This window comes from Macaca mulatta, chromosome 2, assembly GCF_049350105.2.
Source record: "Macaca mulatta isolate MMU2019108-1 chromosome 2, T2T-MMU8v2.0, whole genome shotgun sequence".
Classification (NCBI taxonomy): Eukaryota; Metazoa; Chordata; class Mammalia; order Primates; family Cercopithecidae; genus Macaca; species Macaca mulatta.
Genome location: NC_133407.1, coordinates 39880058 through 39897235, shown reverse-complemented (window position 1 = coordinate 39897235; position 17178 = coordinate 39880058). Strand labels below are relative to the sequence as shown.

Below are 17178 nucleotides of genomic sequence, written 5' to 3'. Positions count from 1 at the left end.
CAGCCTGGGTGACAGAGCAAGACCCTGTCTCAAAAAAGTTTAAGTAATGTGCCCAAGGTTATAGCTGGAAAAGACAATTCCTTCCTTTCATAATTTCTATTATGCAAAATTTCAAACACAGATTAAAGAAGAGAACAAACCCCCCCTTAAACCCACTATGTAGCTAAAATCATCAATTCATGGTCACTTGTCCATGGCCACAATATCCATATTTTCACCCATTCCTGTTTCCTTGCTGAAATATTTTGAAGCAAAAAACTTTTTTCTGTAAATATTTCAGTGTATAACTCTAAAAATTTGTCTGTAAATATTTGTGTATATCTCTAAAAAATAAACATTTTCATCCATAAATATTTAAGTAAATATCTCTAAAACATAAGAACTTCGGCAGGTGCAGTGGCTCACACCTATAATCTCAACACTTTGGGAGGCCGAGGTGGGCAGATCACTTGAGGTCAGGAGTTCGAGATCATCCTGGCCAACATGGTGAAAACCTGTCTCTACTAAAAATACTAAAATTAGCCAGGCATTGTGGCAGGTGCCTGTAATCCCAGCTACTTGGGAGGCTGAGGCACAAGATTCGCTTGAACCCAGCAGATGGAGGTTGCAGTGAGCAAGGCTGTGCCACTGCACTCCAGCTTGGGCCACAGAGCAAGGACCCTGTTTCAAAAAAAAAGACAAGACAATAACTCAAAGCTGTACTCTATCATTCTCGTTAAACTATACTTTCTTACAGAATAAATAAAACCCATGGTACCCTCTGATCTCAAACTACTTAATAAAAGGTAACATTTCACAACTTTCAAATGCATATGACAAGGAATAGCTATACTGGAGGCAGCCAACCTAATCATCCCTCTTTCTTGAAACTACTGGTTTCCTTACCCCTATATTAAATTGATTTCCCTCCCTCCGTGCCACCTGCTTCTGGTTTCCATTTCTGGCTCCTCATTTTCCTTCCACTGAGCCATCTGCTCTTCTCACATATACCCTCTCTCTAGATAGCTTGTTCATTTTTATGACAACTTCATCGTATCACCTCTGGCCTAGGCTCTGTAATTTCAACTGTGTTCTCTAATCCAAGCTACTGTTCCTCAACATTTCTACTTAAATATCTTGCCATCCCCTCAAATTGAATATGCATCATCTCCAAAAATCCAGCTCTTCTATTCTCTTTACCAATCTGTTAATTATAAATCATTATCTTCCAATTCACCCAGGCTCCTTAAGTCACACATCAATTTGTGTTGGTTTTTCTCTTGAAATGTCTCTCATCCATCCTTTTCTGTTCCATTTACACTGACACCACTAAAACTCAAGCCCTCAGCAACTCACCTAAATTATCATAAGAGCCCTTGGTTAAAATTCAACTATCTCCATTTCAGTCTGTTCTATATAACAGATTCCCTTCAACAACATATCTACTGAATGACTAATGTATCCTAAGCATTGGCCAGTTAATGCAGGGATACAACAGTGAGCAAGACAGACACCTCTTTCTAGCAGAGGAAATAAAATATTTTCAAATAAAATATTTTATAGGTTGCAAAAAATGCTATGACAAAGATTAACGCAGTGCTATCATAAAGGACAGAGAATATGAGTGCTACTCTCATTAGAGCTTTCAGTTAGAGATAAAAAATTTAAGTGGAAATTTTAAGGATGACGAGGAGGCAGTCATGTAAATATTTAAAGTAGAGTGCTCCAAGCGAAAGAAACTGCAAAGCACATAGGTTCCAGGAGGGGGAAAAAAACTCACATTATAGAAAATGACCGAGTCTAACATGGCTAGAGAACAAGGGCAAAAGTGGTACAATGTGAGGTTGGGAGAGAGACAGGCCAATTTTATTCTACATGTAATAAGAAGTAATAAGAAGTAGGCCAGGCATGGGGGCTCATGCCTGTAATCCCAGTGCTTTGGGAGGCCAAAGTGGACAGATCACCTGACGCCAGCAGTACCAGACCAGCCTTGGCCAACATGGTAAACGCTGTGTCTACTGAAAAACATAAAAAATTAGTTGGGCGCGGTGACGCATGCCTGTAATCCCATTTACTTGGGAGGCTGAGGCACAAGAATTGCTTGAACCCGAGAGGCAGAGGTTGCAGTGAGCTGAGATCCCACCACTGCACTCCAGCCTGGGCAACAGAATGAGACTCTGTCTTTAAAAAAGTCATGTAATAAGAAGGGTTTTAAGCAAGGAAATTATAATCCAATATACGCTGTGACAGAGACTGCTAGTATTCACTAATGACTGTGTTCTCTTCATTAGCACACTGCTATACTACATTTCCCAGCCAACCCTGCAATTAGATAAGATCACATGACTCAGTTCTGACCAATGGAACTGAGAGGGTAAAAGTGATATAAGCCACTTCTAGTCTCGACCCTAAAATCTTTCTCCACACACACTACCCCTTCCAAAACAATCTGAGAAGCCAAAGCTGATTATGGTGGCGACATAAGATACAGGTGCCTGTGCTCCAAGTGACTGCATGAAGCAAAGGTGCCCCTCAACACACACACACACACACACACACACACACACACACACACACACACCCCCCTGTGATGTGAGAAAGCAATGTAAACTTTCATTGTATTATGCTGCCATGTAAGATTTACTGTTATATCGTTAATGCAGAAATCTTAAAAACATTTCTCTGGCTGTTGTGTGCTGCTGTGTGAAGAATGAGTTAAGTGGACAGACAAAAGTAAAAATAAAAAGACCAGTTCAGACTCAACAAAAACATAACCCAAATGAAAAATGGGCAAACGAACGAAATAGACATTTCTCAAAATATATACAAATACCCAACAAGCACATGAAAAGATGCTCATTATCGCTAGCCATGATGGAAACGCAAATCAAAACCAGAGATACCGCCATTAAGATAGCTACTATTTAAAAAAAACACAGAAAACAAGTGTTAGTGAAAATGTGATGATATTAGAACTCTTGTGCACTGTTAGTGATAATGTAAAATGGTGCAGCTGCTATGGAAAATGGTATGGTGGTTCCTCAAAAAATAAAAATAGTTTACCATATAATCCAGCAATTCAACTTCTGAGTGTATATTGAAAAACTGAAAGCAGGAACCTGAACAGGTATTTCTACACCCATGTTCATAGCAACATTATTCTTAGCAGCTAAAATGTGGAAGCAACCCAAGCTGCTCAATCAACAAATGAATGGATAAACAACATGTGGTATATATAAGCAATGGAATATTATTCAGCTTTAACAAGGAAGAAAATTTTTGACATGTGCTACAAAATGGATGAACCTTCAGGACATTAAGTGAAATAAGCCAGTCATGAAAAGACAATATATGACTGCATTTATATGAGATACCTAGAGCAAACAAATTTACACAAACATAAAGGAGAAACATAAAGAACAGTGGTTACCAGGGGCTAGGAGGAGGGGAGACTTGGGGAGTTGTTAGTATGCATACAGTTTCAGTTTTACAAATGAAAAAGTTCTGGGGACTGGTTGTACAACAATGCGATTATACCTAACAATACTGAACTGTTTACTTAAAATGGTTAAGAAGTTCAACTTTACGCTTATGCAGTTTACCACAATAAAAATAGAAGCTGGACATGGTGACTCACGCCTGTAATCCCAGCACTTTGGGAGGCCGAGGTGGGCAGATCATGAGGTCAGGAGTTTAAGACCAGCCTGCCAATATGGTGAAATCCCATCTCTACTAAAAATACAAAAATCAGCTGGGCATAGTGGCGAGCACCTGTAGTCCCAGCTACTCAGGAGGCTGAGGCAGAAGAACTGCTTGAATCCAGGAGGCAGAGGTTGCAGTAAGCCAAGACTGTACCACTGCACTCCAGCCTGGGTGACAGAGTGAGATTCTGTCTCAAAAAATAAAATAAAATAAGAGGCCAACAGTGTAAGTGAAGAGATGATGGTTGCTTGACTTGAGTGGTGTGGTGATGCAGATAGAGAACAGAAGAATTCAAGATGTATTTGGAGGTAGAAAAGATAGGATTTGCTGATGGACTGGAAGTATGTGAGAGTTAGAATGAGGAAGAGAAAGGTATCAAGTATGACACCTGGCTTCTAGCTACTGAGTGGATGGCAATACCATTTAAAGAAATGATAAAGACAGGAATGAACAAATGTAGGGTGGAGGGCAGAAAGCAGACCTGGAGTGCAGTTTAAGAATGAAGGGATCAACAGTCTGTTGGCTGGGTGTGGTAGCCTAACACCCGTAATCCCCACACTTTGGGAGGCTGAGGTGGAAGGACTGCTTGAGCCCAGGAGTTCAAGACCAGCTAGAGCAAAGAAGTGAGAACCCCATCACCACAAAGGGTCTAAAAATTAGCTAGTATGGTGGCACACACACCTAGGTGGTCTTGGCTACATGGGAAGCTGAAACATGAGGATCCCTTCAACTTAGGAGGTTGAGGCTGCACTGAGCCATGTTTGTACCACTGCACTCTAGCATGGGTCACAGAGCAAGACGCTACCTCAAAAAAAAAAAAAAAAAAAAAAAAAGTTTGTTGATTGTCTTAAGTTCAAGATATCCATGAGATATCAAGTGGCAGCATCAAGGAAACACATTCTCACTGTTCTGGAGGCCAGAAGTTTGAAATCAAGGTACTTCAGGAAGGAACATGTTCTTTCTGAAGATGCTAGGAAGAATCTGCTCCAGGCTCCCTTCTAGTTGGCTTGTAGATAGTCATCTTCTCCCTGGTGTTCTGTCTGTGTGTCAAAATCTCCCCCTTTTGTAAAAGGTCTGAAGTCATGCTGGATTAGGGTCCACCCTAATAACCTCTTGTTTACCTCTGTAAAGATCCCATTTTGAAATAAGGTGGTTTTTTTTGTTTTTGTTTTGTTTTTGGTTTTTTTTTTGAGACGGAATCTCACTCTGTCGCCCAGGCTGGAGTGCAGTGAAGCAATCTCAGCTCACCGCAAGCTCCGCCTCCTGGGTTCACGCCATTCTCCTGCCTCAGCCTCCCGAGTAGCTGGGACTACAGGCGCCCACCACGACGCTCGGCTAATTTTTTTGTATTTTTAGTAGAGACAGGGTTTCACGACGTTAGCCAGGGCAGTCTCGATCTTCTGACCTCGTGATCTGCCTGCCTCGGCCTCCTAAAGTGCTGGGATTACAGGTGTAAGTCACTGCGCCCGGCCATATATATACACACACACACACATACACACACACACACATACACATATATACACACATAAATATATATACACACACATATATATAAGTTCTAGGGTACATGTACACAACGTGCAGGTTTGTTACATAGGTATACATGTGCCATGTTGGTTCGCTGCACCCATCAACTCATCATTTACATTAGGTATTTCTCCTAATGCTATCCCTCCCCCAGCCCCCACCCTCCAACATGCCCCAATGTGCGATGTTCCCCACCCTGGGTCCATGTGTTCTCATTGTTCAACTCCCACTTATGAGTGAGAATATGCAGTGTTTGGTTTTCTGTCCTTGTGGTATTTTGCTGAGAATGGTGGTTTCCAGCTTCATCCACGTCCCTGCAAAGGACATGAACTCATCCTTTTTTATGGCTGCATAGTATTCCATGGTGTATATGTGCCACATTTTCTTTATCCATTCTATTATTGATGGACATTTGGGTTGTTTCCAAGTATTTGCTATCGTGAATAGTGCACATAAGGTCACATTCTTAAGTACTAGGGATTAGGAATTCAACATATCTTTTTGAGGGAGATGTAACTCAACCCGTATCTGACTAAACAACTCTTTATTTTAGATTCTGTTACAGTAATTGGTATGGTCTCTATTTTCCTGACTGGGCTTTAATTGAAAGTGTATATCTATTTTCTTTCATTTTTCCAGGGTACCCAGAGAGCCTCTCATTCTGCAAAATCATGTTCCTTGATTCTGGGAATTTTTCTTGAATATTTTACTGATAATTCCTTCTTTTCTCTGATGTCTATTAGTACTTCTGTTATTTGGAAGTTGACCTCTGACTATTTTTCTTTTCTCACTTATTTTCCATCTTTTCCTGTACTTTATGAAAGGACTCCTTTACTCTAACTTCAACCTTTCTATTGAGTGTTCTATTGAGCCTTTTTTTTGTTGTTCTGATCGTTCCCAGTTTTTTTTTCTATTTCTTTTGGTTTCTTATATGAGAAGTTTTCTTCATATGCCTGGTGATACTTGATTATCTCCTCATATTTAAAAGGAGGGTCATAAAAGCTATTGTAAATAACATAGATTCTCTTCTTGGGCTAGTAAGAGAACCATCCTCCAAATTCCTACTTGATTGTCAGAATTCTGGAAGCCAAAGAGAAGAGGCCTCAGTAAGGGTCTCAATACTGAGCAATTCAACTTAATTCAGTGTTTTCTGTAGAACGCTTGACCTCCAATTGTGTCTACTGCCCACCCTCAGTGTCAGAAACAATCGTCAGTCTTCTGCTGGGGTATTCAAGAAGGCAGTCATTCGGCAATACAAACTAACGAAGGAATCTAGATTCAAGCTTTAAAAAAAAAAAAAAAAAGCTTTATTGAGATATAACTCAGATATCATAAAACTCATTTAAAGAGTACAATTCAATGTTTTTAGTCTGTCCAGAGTTGTGCAACTATTACCACAATGAATTTTAGAACATTTTTGTCACCCCAAAAAGAAACTCCATACCCTAGAGTCACTTCCCATTTCCCTCTAACCTCCCTTACTCCCAGTCCTACGCAACCACTCTATCTCTACAAATACACAATTTCTGGACACTTCATACAAATGGAATCATACAATGTGGTCTTTAGTATACTTAGCATGTTTGTTTGTTTGTTTTTGAGACAGAGTCCCACTCTGTCACTCTGGCTAGAGTACTGTGTTGCTATCTTGGCTCACTGCAACCTCCACCTCCCTGGTTCAAATGATTCTCCTCCTTCAGCCTCTCGTGTAACTGGGATTATAGGTGCCCGCCACCACAAATCCAGCTAATTTGTGTGTTTATAGCTGAGACGGGGTTTCACCATGTTGGCCAGGCTGGTCTCAAACTCCTGACCTCAAGTGATCTACCCGCCTTGGCCTCCCAAAGTGCTGGGATTACAGGTGTGAGCCACCGTGTCTGGCCCACTTATCATGTTTTAAAGGTTTATTTGTGTTATAGCATGTATCATACAATTCTGTGGTTGTCTGTGACTGGCTTCTTTGACAGCATAATGCTTTCAAGGTTCATCATGTTATAACATGTATCAGTTCTGTATTCCTTTTTACTGCCAAATAGTATTCAATTGTGCAGATACACATTATATGAAACCTTATCAGCTGATGGACAACTTGAGTTGCTTCTACTTTGGGGCTATTATGATTGAGCTGCTTCTTAAACAGATTTTCAAGAAACCCTCCTATTTTTAGCACCACTCTCACCTCCTCCCTGCCAAAAATACCTGATGCTACCAATTCCTGAGCCTGAGGAGTATTTTCTACTTTTGCTCCTGCCAGTTAGGATTGAACATTTTTAAGTCTACTAAGAAGTTTATCACCAGTTCACTTGCTTTCCAATTTCCAAATTTTATTGTTACTGTCTCTTCCTTCATTCTCTCCACTTGTGTAGTTCAAATCTTCTAAAAGTATCCTTTACTGTCACCTTGCTGGGCTATCAAAGGGAGTAAAAGTAAATGTGTCTTTTTTTTTTTTTTTTTTTGAGATGGAGTCTCGCTCTGTCACCCAGGCTGGAGTGCAGTGGCACAATCTCGGCTCATTGCAAGCTCCACCTCCCAGGTTCACGCCATTCTCCTGGCTCAGCCTCCAGAGTAGCTAGGACTACAGGCACCTGCCACCACATCTGGTTAATTTTTTGTATTTTTAGTAGAGGCGGAGTTTCACCATGTTAGCCAGGATGGTCTGGATCTCCTGACCTCGTGACCTGCCCGCCTCGGTCTCCCAAAAGTACTGGGATTACAGGTGTGAGGCACCGTACCCGGCTGTAAATGCATCTTTCACTGAGACATTTTTACTTAGAAGTCCTTTCAATTATTTTTAGCCTTCATTCTTTCTCATGTATAGATCTAAAGGCTGTAACTCTTCCTCTAAGCATGGCTCTATACACATTCTTTAAGCTATACTATATTTTCATGGTTCTTTTCAAAATAGTTTAATGTTATTTCTTCTCTAATACCTGAATTACTCAGGAATATATTGCTTATTTTCAAACAATTAACAATTTTCAATTGACAATTTTCTAGTTTTTCAATTGACAATTTTCTAGTTCAATTGACAATTTTCTAGTTTTTCAATTCAATTTTCAATTTCAATTTTCAAACTGACAATTTTCTAGTTTTTTTGGTAACCCATTTCTGGCTTAATTCCAACATGTCAGAAAATACTCAAGAATTGATCATTTTGACTTTTTTATTGTCCAGCATGTGTCAATTTGGGAAAAACTTTCATAGGCACTTAAAAAGTTTGCATTCTGTAGGTATTAGGTGAAATGTTTAATGCATATCAATCAGATTCATTTGATAATTAGTGTTTAAATCTTTTATATACTTTTGTCTCATTATTCTAATTAGAGAGGCATGCTGAAATATCTCATATTATGCTTACCGATTTGTCTAATTCTCCTTTTAGTTTTGTCCATTTTTTGCCTACCATACTGGCAAAGATTAGAAAGAATGGTAACACAGTTAAGAAACCCGGCCGGGCGCGGTGGCTCACGCCTGTAATCCCAGCACTTTGGGAGGCCGAGGCGGGCGGATCACAAGGTCAGGAGATTGAGACCACGGTGAAACCCTGTCTCTACTAAAAATACAAAAATGAGCCCGGCGCAGTGGCGGGCGCCTGTAGCCCCAGCTACTCGGGAGGCTGGGGCAGGAGAACGGCGTGAACCCAGGAGGCGGAGCTTGCAGTGAGCCAGGATCGCGCCACTGCACTCCAGCTTGGGCAACAGAGCAAGACTCCGTCTCAAAAAAAAAAAAAAAAAAAAACACAGTTAAGAAACCCTGTGGTGGCCGGGTGCAGTGGCTCACGCCTGTAATCTCAGTACTTTGGGAGGCCGAGGCAGGTGGATCACGAGGTCAGGAGATCAAGACCACCCTGGCTAACATGGTGAAACCCCGTCTCTACTGAAAAATACAAAAAATTAGCCGGGCGTGGTGGCAGGTACCTGTAGTCCCAGCTACTCAGGAGGCTGAGGCAGGAGAATGGCGTGAACCCGAGAGGAGGAGCTTGCAGTGAGCGGAGATCGCATCACTGCACTCCAGCCTGGGCAACAAAGCGAGATTCCATCTCAAAAAAAAAAACAAAGAAAGAAACTCTGTGGTAAAGGTGTAAATTGGAATGTCTTTTCAGATTGCAGTTTGGCAACAGTCAGCAACATTTTAAATAAACATCTGTATCTTCCAAACCAGTTATTTTACATTTAGAAATTGATCTTAGGCAGGAAGGGAGATCCAGACAGGCTCTTCATGGATACCAAACACTGCTTAGCAGTTACACTGATTTGTAAATTCTAACTGAAGCCTTACAGCTACCCTTTAAGTATTATTCCCATACTAGAGATGAGAAAAAAAATGAAGTTTTCAGCCACGTAAAAAAAAAAAAAAAAAAAAAAATGCGTGGCCAGGCGCGGTGGCTCACGCCTGTAATGCCAGCACTTTGGGAGGTCGAGATGGGAGGATCACGAGGTCAGGAGATCAAGACCATCCTGGCTAACACGGTGAAACCCCTTCTCTACTAAAAAATACAAAAAATTAGCCGGGCGTGGTGGCGGTGCCTGTAGTCCCAGTTACTCGGGAGGCTGAGGCAGGAGAACGGCGTGAACCCGGGAGGGGGAGCTTGCAGTGAGCCGAGATTGCACCACTGCACTCCAACCTGGGCGACAGAGTAAGACTCCGTCTCAGAAAAAAAAAAAGTATATTCTTTGTAGGAATAAAAGGAGAAACAGCTTTATTAAAGAAAATCAGGAACTTTATAACAGAAACAAAATAGGCAAAGTTTTTTGGCTTAAAAAACAAAACAAAACATCTTTAAATTTATACATACGCTGATGCGGAAGGATGTTTATAAAAGCCAAGCTAGAAAACAAAGTATGGCATGTGATCCCATTTTTTTTCAATTGTGCATGAATTTACATGTTCATAGAAACTGGCCGGGCACAGTGGCCTACACCTGTAAATCCCAGCACTTTGGGAGGCCAAGGCAGGTGAATCAATTGACCCCAGAAATTAGAGGCCAGCCTGGGTAACATGGTGAAACCCCATCTCTACAAAAATTACAAAACTTGGCCAGTCATGGTGGCACCTGACTATAGTCCAGCTACTTGGGAGGCTAAGGTGGAAGGATTGCTTGAGCCCAGGAGGTGGAGGTTGCAGTGAGCCAAGATCACGCCACTGCATTCCAACTGAGTGACAGAGCCATAACCTGTCTCAAAAACAAACAAAAGTCTAAAAAAACAATAAATGACAAAGACATCATTTAGAGGAAAGAAAAACAAAATTATACAAGAAGCCTTTTATAATTACTAGAAATTAGATTGCTCATACTATTAAGATGAAACATACCTGAGCCTTCTGGAAGCCAAGACTTAAAAACACATTTTACGGCCGGGCGCGGTGGCTCAAGCCTGTAATCCCAGCACTTTGGGAGGCCGAGACGGGCGGATCACTAGGTCAGGAGATCGAGACCATCCTGGCTAACATGGTGAAACCCCGTCTCTACTAAAAATACAAAAAAATAGCCGGGCGAGGTGGCGGGCGCCTGTAGTCCCAGCTACTCAGGAGGCTGAGACAGGAGAATGGCCCGAACCCGGGAGGCGGAGCTTGCAGTGAGCTGAGATCCGGCCACTGCACTCCAGCCTGGGCGACAGAGCGAGACTCCGTCTCAAAAAAAAAAAAAAAAAAAAAAAAAAAAAAAAAAAAACACACATTTTACTCTATTTCCTGAACAATGTAATTGAGTATAACACATGACCCACATTAATTATCCCTCTCGCCTCTGACATCACGGGAAAATATACAAATACAGACAACACACACATATATGTATATATAAATATATGTATATTACTGCCTCAGCTTCTTAACTAAAGCCAATTTATTCCCGCAGCTATGATATGCTAACTATGAAGAATGGGGAAACAGGCAGTTGTAGGCCCAAAAGAATAGGCTCAAATCATATTTTAAATGAGCCTTTTTTTAAAAATCAGCCCTCTTTAAAGTATATGAGCCTCCTATGCTCTGCATTTAGATGACAAGAACAATGCATGTGTATACACATTATGTGTTCTGTGATTTCTTTTTTTCAACATTTTGCTTTTCCTACTCTTTAAGATTTTCTATTAAAGAAGTATCTTGTGCTCACTTCAGCAGCACATATACTAAAACTGGAATGATACAGAGAACATTAACATGGCCCCTGCAGAAGGAGGACACACAAATTCGTGAAGTGTTCCATATTTTTAAATTTTTTAAAAAATGTATCTCATCCCTTGAAGAGCAGAGTATATCCTAGCAATTTTTACTTGTAACTTCCATCATATGCATTAGACTAAATCAGAGAGCTTCAGGAAGTTTCAGGATTATAAATTGAAGTTTCTTTATAGGAATAAAAGTAGTAGTAGTTTAAAAATAGCTTTATTAAAGGAAATCAGGAACTTTATAACAAGGATAGAGTAAACAAACTCATTCTGTTAAAAAGAAAAGTAAATATTTTAGTCTCTGTGGGCTTGAGTCTCTGTCACATATCCATTTTTTTCCCAGCCCTTTAAAAATGTAAAAACCATTCTTATCTTAGGGCAGTAAAAATAACTGTTTTGGAGAGGTGATAATTAAAACTGGATTTAATACATAAATGTCTTCTTTAAAGAAACCCACAAGAGCAAAATATATAGACAAGCAAACAGTAGCAACAAAATTTCAGAAGCTAAAAGATGGACAACTGGTAACTCACTCACTTAGTAAATTCTAGAAAGGTGAAGCCTAAACCCTGAGTTGAAAACCCCAATTTATATCTTGGAATCCTCCAAACATACAGGAATTGGCAGCACCAGGTGGTACTGCCTGAACTGGATGGAAGAGGAAATTAAGGAAGACTGGGTGAAAGCTGCCTGAGAAGCAGACACATCCTTAGAAGCTACCCAAATCTACCTGATGGTTGGCTACCCACTCTCAGTAACAGAAGTCTGTTGGTTTATTCTCCAGAAAGCCTTTTTTGGTTTTGGTTTTGTTTTTTGAGACAAGGTCTCACTCTGTCACCCAGGCTGGAGTGCAATGGCACAATCCCCATCTTGGCTCACTGCAATCTCCGCCTCCTGAGATCAAGCAATCCTCCCACCTCAGGCTCTCAAGTATCTGGGCTAGGCAGGCGCACACCACCATATCCAGCTAAATTTTGTATTTGTTATAGAGATGGGGTTTCACCACGTGGCTCAGGCTGGTCTCGAATTACTGGGCTCCGGACAATCTGCCCGCCTCAGTCTCCCAAAGTGCTGGGATTAACAGGTGTGAATGACCATGCCCAGCCTTGTTTTTGTTTTATTCAGAGTCCCTGAACTAGGAATCACCAGTATAATTAAAGGTCTAAGTACTCTATCAAAAATAGGGGAATGACAGTCTGCTCCTGCACACCAAAATGAAACAAAAAACTAGTGGCCATCCTTCAACCCTCAAGCAAACTGAGTTTTCCCTCATGAACGTGGCCTGACAGGAAACATCTGGGCATCAGAGTTTTCTCAAAATAAAAAAATGCTCACTTGGATAATGAAATTCAAAGTCTGTAAATCCCAATCAATTCAGGGTTTTCAGCTATCAATCACCCAAGCATTACTGATACCTGAAGTAAGACTGACATACAAGTTAGAGACCAAAACAAATAAATGGAGAAAAGTCAACTTAGAAAAAACAGTCTGCGGCCAGGCACAGTGGTTCACATCGGTAATCCCAACACTTTGGGAAGCTAAGGCGAGAGGTTCACTTGAGCCCAGGAGCTTGAGACCAGCCTGGGCAACATAGCAAAAGCTTGTCTCTACAAAAAATACGAAACTTAGCTGGGCATGGCAGTGCTTGCCTGTGGTCGCAGCTACTGAGGAAGGTGACGTGGGATGATTATCTCCCCTGGGGAGGTTGAGGCTGGGAGGCTGAAACTAGAGAGGCTAAGACTGCAGTGAGCCATGATTGCACCACTGCACTCCAGCCTGGGTGACAGAGTAAAACCTTCTCTCAAAAAAAAAAAAAAAAAAAAAAACAACAAGAAAACAAGACAATCTGCAAGGAGAAAAAATATTTTTACAGAAGTCACTTAGGCCAGATGTGGTGGCACACACCTGTAATCCCAACACTTTGGGAGGCCACGGCAGGAGGATCACTTGGGCTCAAGAGTTTGAGACCAGCCTGGGCAACATAGTAAGACCTTGTCTCTACTTGGAAAAAAAAATAATAATAGCCAGGTGTGGTAGTGCACCCATGGTCCCAGCTACTCAGGAAGCCAAGGCAGAAGGATCACTTGAGCCTGGAAGGTCGAGGTGCAGTGAGCCCCAATCACACCACTGCACTCTGACATGGGCAACAGAGCAAGACTCTGTCTCAAAAAAACTTAAAAAGTCATTTATAGGCTCAGAAATTAGAGAACATATCGCATCCATGAAACATGAAAAAACACCAGATGCTATATAAAAAGAAATATTTAAGAAAACAAAAAATCTCTTGAGAAATCAAAATCTTGACAACAAAAATAAAAAATTCAACAGAAGGCTTGGGAAATAAAGCAATGTCCCAAATAAAACAGAGCAAAAGACTAGGAGGTGGAAAATAGGAGAAAAAAAGAAATTAGAAAACTAGCCTAAGAGACCCAAATAAATGACAAAAGTTTCAGGAAAAAGAATAGGGAGAAAACCATTGTTATGGACTGAACTGTGTCTGTTCTCCCCTCCCTCCAAATCCTTAGGTTGAAGCCCTAACACCTAATGTGACTGTATTTGGAAATAAGGTCTTTTAGGAGATAATTAAGACTAAATGAGGTCATAGGATGGAGCCCTAATCCAATTAAAAAAAGCTCTCTCTCCACTGAAAACCCATGTAAGGACACAGCAAGAAGACAGTGGTTTACAAGTCAGAAAGAGAAGCCTCATCAGAAACTAACCCTGATAGCCAATTATTCTTTTTTGTTTATTTGTTTGAAATGGAATTTCCTTCTGTCGCCCAGGCCGGAGTGCAGTGGCATGATCTTGGCTCACTGCAACCTCTGCCTCCCAGGTTCAAGTGATTCTCCTGCCTCAGCCTCCCAAGTAGCTGTGACTACAGGCACTCACACCAAGCCCAGCTGTTTTTGTATTTTCAGTTGAGATGGGATTTCACCATGTTGGCCAGGCTGGTCTCAAACTCCTGGCCTCAAGTGATCTCCCCGTCTCAGGCTCCAAAAGTACTGGGATTACAGGCGTGAGTCACCACACTCAGCTACATCTTATTCTTGAACTCTACTCTTCAGAACTGTGAGAAAATACATTTGTTGTTTAAAAAACCCAGTCTGTGGTATTGTTATGACAGTGCTCAAAGACTAATACACCTGTCAATAAAATAATTAAAGAAAATGTCCCAGAACTAATGAATTTTACAGAGTCAGAAGGTACACAAATATCCAGGAAAAAATGTTAAAAATAGACGTAACGCCAAGCTACAACCTTATGAAATTTCAGAATATAGGAAACACAAAATTCCAAAAAAGCAAAACATTTTTATACTCAAGAATTAGAATATCTTCAGACTTTCAAAAGGATGACACGCTAGAAAACAATGAAGCAAGGCCTTCAGAATTCTGAAGGCAAATTATTTCCAGCCTAGAATCCTTAGCCAACCAAATCAAGCATGAAGACAAACAAAAAAAAAGTTTTCATTAATGCAAGATCTCAGTCTTCCACAGGAATCTATTGTATGATATACTCCATCAAATGGAGGGGTTAAACAAAAAACAAAACAAACAAAAACACTACATGATTCATGGAAAGGGAAAAAAAAGATTTAACACAGCAGAAAGACAAAGGGAGTCGCTAGTTTTATCAGAAAGGAAGAAATGCCAGGAAACTACTATGTATCAGCCATAGAGGGCCAGATCAAGCAAGTTCAAAAACTGCTAAAGACAGCACAATTCTACTCCAATGCATGTATGATACCAGCCAGAAGAAATGAGTGCGTATGTTCACTAAAGACCTGTAAATGGGCCACGCGTGGTGACTCATGCCTGTAATCCCAGCACTTTGGGAGGCCGAGGCGGGTGGATCACCTGAGGTCAGGACTTCAAGGTCAGTCTGCCTGGCCAACATAGTGAAATCCCGTCTCTACTAAAAATACAAAAATTAGCCAGGTGTAGTGGCGAGTGCCTGTAATCCCAACTACTTGGGAGGCTGAGGCAGGAGAATCACTTGAACCTGGGAGGTGGAAGTTGCAGTGAGCTGAGATCACGCCACTGCACTCCAGCCTGGGTGACAGAGCAAGACTCCATCTCAAAAAAATTTTTTTAAAAATTTTAAAAACTGTAAATGAATGCTGACAACAGCTTTATTCACAATAGCCAAAAACTGAAAACCAAATGTCCAATTTTTTTAAAATTACATTATATTCATCCAATGGAATACTACCATCATTGAAAAGGAACTATGGCTGCACCCTACATCATAAATGAATCTCACAAACACAATGTTAAGCAAAAGTAGCCATCCACAAGAAGGTATACATGCTATATGGTTACTGTATTAGTCCACTTTCATGTTGCTGATGAAGACTGAACAATTTACAAAAGAAAGAGGGTCAATGGACTCACAGTTCCAGGTGGCTGGAGAGGCCTCACAATCATGGCACAAAGTGAAAAGCATGTCTCATGTAGCGGCAGACAAGAGCACTTGTGCAGGGAAACTCCCATTTTTAAAAATCATCAGATCTCGTGAGACTTACTATCACAAGAAAAGCACAGCAAAGGCCCATCCCCACGATTCGATTACCTCCCACCAGGTTCCTCCCACCACACATGGGAATTGTGGGAGCTACAATTCAGGATGAAATGTGGGTGGGGACACAGCCAAACCATATCATTTCACCCCCTGCCCTGTCCAAATATTATGTCTTCACATTTCATAACCAATAGTCTCCCAAAAGTCTGAACTCATTTCAGAACTCAGAAGTTCACAGTCCAAAGTCTCATCCGAAACAAGGCAAGCCCCTTCTCTGCCTATGAGCCTGTAAAATCAAAAGCAAGGTAGTTACTTCCAAGATGGGGGTACAGGCATTGGGTAAATACAGCCATTCCAAATGGGAGAAATTGCCCACAACAAAGGGGCTAAAGGCCCCTTGCAAGTCCGAAATCCAGCTGGGCAGTCAAATCTTAAAGCTCCAGAATGATCTCCTTTGACTCCATGTCTCACATCCAGGTCATGCTGATCCAAGAGGTGGGTTTCCATGGTCTTGGGCACCTCTGACCCTGTGGCTTTGCAGAGTACAGTCTCTCTCCCAGCTGCTTTCACAGGCTTGCAGTGAGTGAGTGTCTGCAGCTTTTCTAGGCATGTGGTGCAAGCTGTCAGTGGATCTATCATTCTGGAGTCTGGAGGATGGTGGCCTTCTTCTCACAGCTCCACTAGGTGGTGCCCCAGTAGGGACTCTGTGTGGGGGCTCTGACCCCACATTTCCCTTCTGCACTACCCTAGGCGAAGTTCTCCATGAATGCTCCACCCCTGCAGCAAACTTCTGCCTGGGCATTGAGGCATTTCCATACATCTTCTGAAACACAGGTGGAGGTTCCCAAACCCCAATTCTTGACTTCTATGCACTTGCAGCATCACCACCACATGGAAGCCACTGAGGCTTGGGGCTTGCACCCTCTGAAGCCACAGCCCAAGCTCTATGCTGGCCCCTTTCAGTCACGGCTGGAGCAGCTGGAATGCAGGGCACCAAGTCCCTAGGTTGCACATAGCACAGGGACATTGGGTCTGGCCCACAAAACAATTTTTTCCTCCAAGGCCTCCAGGTCGGTGATGGGAGGGGCTGCCATGAAGACCTCTGATACGACCTGCAGACATCTTCCCCATTGTCTTGGGGATTAACATTCAGCTCCTCGTTACTTATGCACATTTCTGCAGCCAGCTTGAGTTTCTCCTCAGAAAATGGGATTTTCTTTTCTATTGTGCTATCAAGCTGCAAATTTTCTGAACTTCTATGCTCTGCCTCTCTTGTAAA

The 17178-nt window shown here is 41.6% G+C and overlaps 1 protein-coding gene and 1 non-coding gene across 19 annotated transcripts in view; one reads left to right on the top strand and one right to left on the bottom strand.

The window, feature by feature from the left end:
• The window catches only part of NCK1 (NCK adaptor protein 1), a 93570-nt gene that overhangs the window by 66326 nt on the left and 10066 nt on the right, over positions 1-17178 (bottom strand).
• LOC114676482 (U6 spliceosomal RNA) lies at positions 11316-11422 on the top strand. The gene has a single exon (XR_003727554.1). It is a non-coding gene; the product is annotated as a U6 spliceosomal RNA (small nuclear RNA).